At 50.6% G+C, this 7,724-nt stretch overlaps 1 long non-coding RNA gene across 1 annotated transcript; it reads right to left on the reverse strand.

The window, feature by feature from the left end:
• Positions 1 to 1,784: 1,784 nt before the first annotated feature.
• On the reverse strand, positions 1,785 to 7,399 carry LOC108491096. Its single transcript, XR_001872562.2, has 4 exons — positions 6,902 to 7,399; positions 6,384 to 6,505; positions 4,448 to 4,496; positions 1,785 to 2,066 (listed from the first exon to the last, which is right to left on the reverse strand). It is a non-coding gene; the product is annotated as an uncharacterized LOC108491096 (long non-coding RNA).
• Positions 7,400 to 7,724: the final 325 nt, after the last annotated feature.

Here is a 7,724-nt window from a genome sequence, read left to right on the forward strand (position 1 = left end):
GGTCAAAGTTTTTCCGACTGCCTGATAAAGCGTCAGCTCGGACATAAATCAATCGGGTGAGGGGGCTGCGCTCTCGCTGTCATCCGTCCTCACCGCATTCCATATCCAGGATGGATTGTTTTATGCTGATGCAATGTGCTATCACGTCAGGGCTCCGGCGGCCACGTAACCTCAGCCAGAGCTGCCGGCCGCCTGCCCCGGCCCCTCCCGCTTTTGCCGGAAGGGGGGTTCTCAACATGGGGCGATGGGGGCGGAGGAGAGGCGGAGGCAAGCTGTGGGCTGCCTTGGGAGGGACGCAAGCCGCGGAGCCGTCTCCCCAGGCGGGTCGGAGAGGGAGGGGAGCGAGCACACTGGGGAGGGAGGGAGGAGGAGGGAGAGAGAGAGAGAGAGAGAGAGAGAGAGAGAGCCTTAGCCCCAGAGCTGCAGGAGAGGGCCGACCGGGGTAATTAAAGAGGAGGTAGTCCTGTCCCCCCCCAACACCTCCACCTCCACCCCGCAGGCCCTCATTTCCTGTCCTCTGTCCCGTTGACAGAGATGTTTATTAAACAGCAGCACAGCGATCCACAGGAGATGGAGTAAAAGGGAAGAGAAGAAGTTGGGATTTTATAGGGCAGTTATCCGCTTTGGAGGGGGTTCGGTGCGGTGCACAATTTGGGGAGATTTACATGACTGGGCGCTTCCCTATTTCCCTCAGCTGCTGAGGGAGGAGAAAAGGGAATAAAATGGGATGGATGTCCACAGACTCACTCTGTCCTGAAATTAGAACCTGCCTAAGGTCAAAAGGATTCACGTAGGCCCTGAAAATTGAGTCTACAAAAGAGTTTCATACAACTATCCAAAATCTTCAGTATTTAACTCCTTTACATTTCTTGGGCCTTAATGAAGAGGTGAGGGTATGGCCTTTTCTTCTTTCCGCCACTGAAAACCTCTGGGGCTCTTAAAATTGTCCAGGTGAGGGAGCTAAATATGAGAAAGGATTAAGGGAGCTCTCCAGAGGTTAGCGCAGTAAGGGATATCGGGTTATCTTCCCTTGCACCCGAAAAGGGAGGAGCGGAGGCTAAATTCTCAAGTCCTCTGTCCATCTCTTCTCACCGAGAACTGCCACTCTGGAAAACTTCCAGACACCCTAGCACCAGGGTGTATGGCAGAACCCCCGGGGATCAACCTTTATCCTGACCCGCCGTCTTCTCTCCTGTGGATCCCCTGGATGGAGCTTCCAAATAGTACATTTTATTAGTAGCTGTTCTGCGGCCCTGCGCTGACTCCCCCCGGGCCACCGGCTGGCTTCTGGCGGCTCTCCCAGCCACTGCGCCTGCAGTTTCTGCCTGGGTGCAGTCGCCTCCCTTGGTGTACGGTTCCGGGAGGCGCGGCCCCGGAGGCAGACCTGGTTCCCCCGTGTAAGGGTTAGGGGAAGATTTCTTGGCAGTTCTCTGACTCCCGCGCGGGTATAAAGCAGGCTGTTCCCCAGCCATGGCCTCCCCGCTCCAGCTCCTTTGAGAAAGAGTGGGACCATTCTAAGTTGGGGTTTTATCTTTTTTGGCCGCTACCCCCTCTGCCCTGTGGAAGGCTGAGGATCACCTACACACACACACACACACACACACACACACACACACGCACACACGCGCGCGCGCACACACACGCATACACACACTCCCGCCCGCTTTTCTTTCCAAATGAAGCCATCTCGTGTCATTACATGTGAAATACGAGGGCGAAGCGCCATATTTCTTCACATTATGGCGATTTCAAAATGATTTTTTAAAGATCAATGCTGGCGCCGAGCCGGCCCCTCCAATTCCACCCCCCACCCCTGCTCTTGGAGAAAGACAGCCTAGCAGATCCGGAACCAAACGGCGTGAAGATCTGCTTTTTTCCATAGGACCCAAGTGGGGAAACAAAATTTTGATGCAAATTCTTCTAAGTAGTGGTTGAATGCTTGAGAAAGTCAAGGGACCTCCCTGGACTCCTCCTGGAGAAGCTGGGCCGCCAGCGAATGAATCACAGTTAAGGCAAAGCACCTGTTCCTGGTTTGCTAGACATATGGAGTCTGCTGTCAGTTTTACCTGTAATAAATATAGTCTTCAGTCCAAAAAAAAAAAAAAAAAAAAAAAAAAAATTCCCCCCTCCCCCGCCATAAATAACAGCGTTATGAAGCATGGCGAACTGAGTATATGATTTTCTGTAGTATATAAATTAGGGCCCAAAAGGACACGTGAACTGTGGGCTGGGGCATTTTTATTTATGGAAACCCAGAGAGCTAGGCTAGTCTTAAGACCCAAGCTGTGCAGCACTGGGCTCTGCCTGTCGCCCTCCTGGCTCCCATTCCCCTCCCCTGCTTTGCTGTAAGCCTTTCTGTGCAGAGAGAGAAGTCAGGAGGATCACTTCCTTTAGGAAAGGAGTTAGAGGAAGAACATTTGGGCTCATGGTTTGTGCCCTGTGCTAAAATAATCCAGTAGAGCTCTGATTTGTGGGTTGCTAACTGCCTAGGGAGCCGTCCTCAGTCCCTTGAGGCTCTCAGGACTGGGTGAGGAGGAGACCCAGGCCTCTTTTCTAAGACTAGTCTTTGCTCAAGAAGCTGGAGCTGAGAACAATGTAAAAGAGAATGAATCTGCCCCCAATCCCTGGAGTCTGTACCCTCACCTCATCTCCCTCCTGGTGGGCATGAGACTCTATCAAGCAAAGAGCCTCACTGGAGCCAAACTTTTTAGAAGGGGTTGCTGCCTCAAATTGGAGTTCAACTTCAACTGATGCAAATGGCGGAATGGTCATCTGGGTGTGCGCCCCTTACTGGGATGCTCTATGAGCCTGTGAACTCAAATCTTTTCATCCTTCCCTGGCAATGGTACCTACTATACCAGAGCACAGCAAACATGTGGCCCCTGGAACTCAGACTCTAAAGACACTTAGTAAGAGTCACTACAGTGGAGGTCACTTTGTCCTGGGAGCAAAACTGCTCTTTACCCCACCCCCAATCCTAAAGAGAAAGAAGAAAAATCCTGTGTTCCTCTAACCTCTTGTCATTTCTTGCTTTGGAGACTTGCTTGAACACAGCTGAGGCCAGTGACTGTAGCTTGGAAAAAGCAGGCAAGAAAAAGCTAAAGCCCCTGGCCACACTGGGGCCCAGGGTCGCCAGGAACAAGGAGGCTGAGTTTGAAGAGAGCATAGACTGATGCTGACCAGAACCAGCTGGTGAGTGCCTGCTCTTTGGGGGAGATTTTGGGGGATCTTTGTCAGTAACAAGAGAAAATCTGGGGGATAGAAAAGAAAGTAGAAGAGCAAAAAATTAAAGGAAAACAAATGAGAAAAAAGAAAATTGTTTTTAATTAATAAGCTAAAGCTGAATTTGGTGTATGTTATGGTGACTCAATGTTTATCCTTTATGGCTATTTCAAATCAATGTTTCTGTAGGGGAACCCAGTGTCCAAATATGCTATACTCTAGGCTGTTTACAGTATATGTAATAATCTTCTAAAACATAATACCGTATGTGCCTAAGCATAGGCATCTAATCATGCACACGTAGATATGTGTTATAGTCCCTGTGAATAATTCTGCTCCTAGGAAAAATATGACCCAAATGCTGGTGTGCACATTAAAAAAAACACACACCTATGGAGGAAATAAAAATCTAGACATTCATGTGTTTGAATTTTGTCTATAAAATATTAACTGATTTGAAAGCCGCACATGAAATTTTGCTTCTTAACTTGATATTCAAGCAAAATACACTTTAAACCTTCAAATAAACATGTGTGACTTAAAACTGGATTCTATTACAACATCCTACCAGAACATTTCTCTAGAAGATGAAGGCAATACCTCAAACCGACCCAGGAGAGGTCATGAAATTTGGTGATTTTTGTTGTCCAACCATGAAATCCTTTACTGTGTATCTTGCCTTAAACTACAGGGACAGTGTGCATTGTGTGATGCTTATTTCATGGTAGTGATGCGCACAGGGGTGGAAGGACTGTTACTTGTGTCTTATACAAATATGAAGGAAAAGTAGACAAACTGTGAACATCCTCAAGTAATTGTGAAGGTCATGCAAAAAAACAAAAACAAAACTGCTATGTATACAACAAAACTGTCCAAGTCCCCAGTCTAGACCCCAAGCACTGAAGATATTTCTTCTGACCCCAGGATTAGAGTCAGACCTTAGAGTCCAGACCTAGTCTGGGACACAGTAAGGTTTGAAGACACTTGTTCTACTGGAGCAGAAAACGGAGATCCCAAAACGTTGCACCCTTTATCCAAAATGAGCTCCGAACAGGTATTACATCAAATCTGTATACTGGGGCTCAACCCTGGATGCTTCCACAGCCCCAAGTGGGGATCTTAATTGCAAAATAATGAAATCTTCTGGCAAGCCTCCCTCTTAGGATGTCAGAGGTGAAAGGAAGGAGAGGTCAGTGGCCCCATTGGACCTGAGGAATCTTCTTACCAACTTTCAGTCATCATGGATATCCAAGACAGTGGGAGGTGGCTGAGTCCTTTGGGAGGGGGCATCCAGGAGGCCAAACGGGGTGGGCAGCAGGCGGAGCGGAAAGGGTTCGAGCAGGTAGAAGGTTATTACAGAATTGCTTCCATAAAACCCTTAGCTGTTGTAAAGCTCTCTGCCTTCCAAAGACTTTATTTCCTCCTTTCTCCCTAACATCTCCTCTTTTTTCTTTCTTTCTTTCTTTTTTTTTTACAGCACTTTTCCTGGGAGGGGGTGGCCTGGGGGAGCCTGGGACAGGAGATGGTCAGGCTCCAAGGGACTGGGTAGGTTTCTTAGAGGTCGGAGGAGCAGCAAGGTAAGGCAGCAAGGGTATTCTAGACAGCTTTGCCCACACCGATGATTAGAGAAAATCAAGGAACAGAGTTCAGGGCCTTTCCTTATGGGGCAGTGAGTTGAAGCCCTGAATATCTGAATAGCCTCTGCTCTGGGGGTGGGTCTCTCTGTGCCCTTCTGCCTTAGCAGAGAGGCCTCTTGTTCAAAGATCCCCTGGCCCTCTAAATCAGCCTGGCGCCAGAGTCCCATCCGGTCGGGGACCTCTTTCCTGGGCCCCTTTGCACATTTCCTCTGCCTCAAGCAGGGAGAAAGTTTGGGAACAAAAGTTAGCCTATGCTTTGGCAAGACCCCTCCTTCCACCAGCACTTCTGGTTATTCCTTTCCTGGGCATAGAGCCAGCAGCAGCCTTAAAGGACTGGGGTCAGAGAGGGCAAAATAGCTTTGCCCTGCTCCAGCTTCAACCTCACCACTAGATCAGTTTATAGAGAATTGCACAGCAGCTTGGGTTCCCCTGCTAGTCAAGCCCCTTTAGGGTAGCCCTCAGGACCTGAGTGAAACCACAGGCTAGCATTTAGGAAGGGAAGGACCCCCCCTTTCTGGAAGTCCTGTCCCACTGGGGTGGGGGTCCTAGGAGGGACCCTGAGGGCCTGTAGACTAAGACTGCAAAGGATCCCAAAGTTTGTCCTTCAGAATAGGACCTACTGGCCCCTCTGAGGGCTTGAAACTTTTGCTGAGGTTGAACCCCATCACCCAAAGACTACAAAGACCTCAAGGACACCTCCCCCCATGTCTCCCTGTTGGAAATCAAGCCTTTGTGCAGTTGGCGAGAACTTTTCTTGAAGAATTGAATGTAGACAGGAGACAGACCCTAAGGCAGGAAGCCTGAAGCCCTGACTGGCATCCTGGACTGATTTGCAGACTAATTCAATCCCCGCCTTGCCTGAAGGAGCCTGTGAAGAGATGAATGCTCACACTCCTGTCTTTCTCTCCAAGCGTGCAGAAAAGGGGGGTGACACCCCAGAACCCACCAGATTTCTTCTGTAAGGAACATTTTTCTGCTCCTGGATGAGGGCCCTCAAACTTCCTTGTTATTTGCAAGGGTGACACACCAGTCCTGAGGCACCCTGCCTGACTCCTCCAGCTAAGCCAGAAGCAGTAACTGCCGTGAATCAGGTGGTTTGATGTCGTTGTGTTCAAAAACCCAGGCCCAACAACATGAAACTACCTAATTCACTCAGCAGTCCCAGTTCAAGCTCCAGGTCAAGGGCTCACTGGGGCAGGCCCCCGTGGCCATCCTGTGGGCCTAAACAGCCACTTAGCTTGTTCTTCCTCCATTTAATTTTCCTCTACTTTTCCCCAACAGAGTCCAGTTGCTAGTAAACAATGTGTTTGAAGAACTGGACCCAGGATTCCAGGCAAAAGTATTTTGGATCTGGTTCTGGCAGCTCAGATTCCAGGAACTTCAGCTCTCCTCCAAGAGTCCTGGCCAGGGCCTCTTTGATATACCTGCTTGGTCTGCCTCTCAGCCTGTCTCCACAGCAGGAGGGCTCCCCAGATGAAAAGAATTCTTAACTTCAAACTGCTAGGAAGGTGCTGGTATACTCACCATCTGGCCAGTCCAGGGTTACCCAGACTTCCAGAACAGCTCTGAGAGGTCAAATCTTGCAGCTTTACACCAAGCCCAGCTTTGAGACTGGAGGGTAGACAGGAGAGTGGAGCCAAGAAGCACTGAGAAAGTGACAGAAAGATAGAAAAAGCAGTGTCAGGAAGTATCAGAAATTCTAGGGCACAAATAGGCGCTGTGAGTTGAAGGGGACAGCAGACTGGCTTGAACAGTGGCTCTGAAATCGACCTGCTGAAATGTGCCAGGGCCCTGGCTCCACAGACGCTGGGCAGCACCAGATAAGACAACTCATTCTGCATTTACAGTGAAACCCAAATGCTAACCTGGATCAGGATGCAGAAGACAGGTGGGCCTTTTCTTTCTTGACCTCCAGTCTGGGCCCCTCGTCCCTGTCCCACACTCTCCACTCTTACTTCTCCAGGTACCCACATCCTCACAGGTGCTCAGGCAGCACACCTCTCAATCATCTCCCAGCCACCGGAGGTCTCTTTGGAACTTACCTGGGCAGCCCTAGCTAGGCGGGAGCATGTGTCTGAAGGGAGAGCGCATCCACATTCAGGTCAGACCCGGCTCCCTCCCTGGTGGCGGCTGCAAGAGCTGGAGTAGCCACGTGTCCGGTGGAGAAGTCGGAGGTAAGGAGGGAGTCGGCCTGGCCTAGGGCTTCCCCTGCAGGGTATAAATCTTGGGGACCGGAAATACAATAAAACTTCACCGTGTTGATGAACTTCAAACAGTTTACATCTCCTCCTGTCCTGAAAAGAAACACGTCCGGAGGCGGGTTAAAAGGAAAGGGAAACAAATTTACGAGCCAGAGAAGCCCGGTTTCGGCCTCTTTCTTTCTTGGCTTCACAGACTCTGTCCGCGTGGAGAGAAGTCGCTTGGGACCTCGGGCCTTGAAGAAGGCCGCCCTGCGCACCCTTCTCTCGATGCAGTAGTGCGCGCTGCCCCGGCCGCCTCTCGGCGGGGACTGGAAGCCACCGCCTAACCTGAGCATCACGATCCCCCAGCACAGCCAAGGTCCGGATATGGCTCCCAGCAACCTGCCAAGGCCGAGCTGGACTTCCTGCGCTCCTTCACGCCCCGGTGCTCTCCGCTGAATGCGGGTTTCAGGAGTTTTTCCCCCTCTCTAGCTGCCAGACCTTGCCCTGCCCCTCCCGTTTATTGCCAGGTACTTGCAAGTGTGCGGCAGAAGGTTAAGACTAGGGAAAACTCTCCAGGCCTGAGTGGGCTGAGCGCGGAGGGGCTCAAGAGAACCCGAGGGGCCTCTAAGACGCGCAGAAGTGACAGGGCGGAGTGGTGTCCAGTTTCCCTGAGCTTTACTAA

This window comes from Nannospalax galili, unplaced genomic scaffold, assembly GCF_000622305.1.
Source record: "Nannospalax galili isolate Female #2095 unplaced genomic scaffold, S.galili_v1.0 scaffold95, whole genome shotgun sequence".
Classification (NCBI taxonomy): Eukaryota; Metazoa; Chordata; class Mammalia; order Rodentia; family Spalacidae; genus Nannospalax; species Nannospalax galili.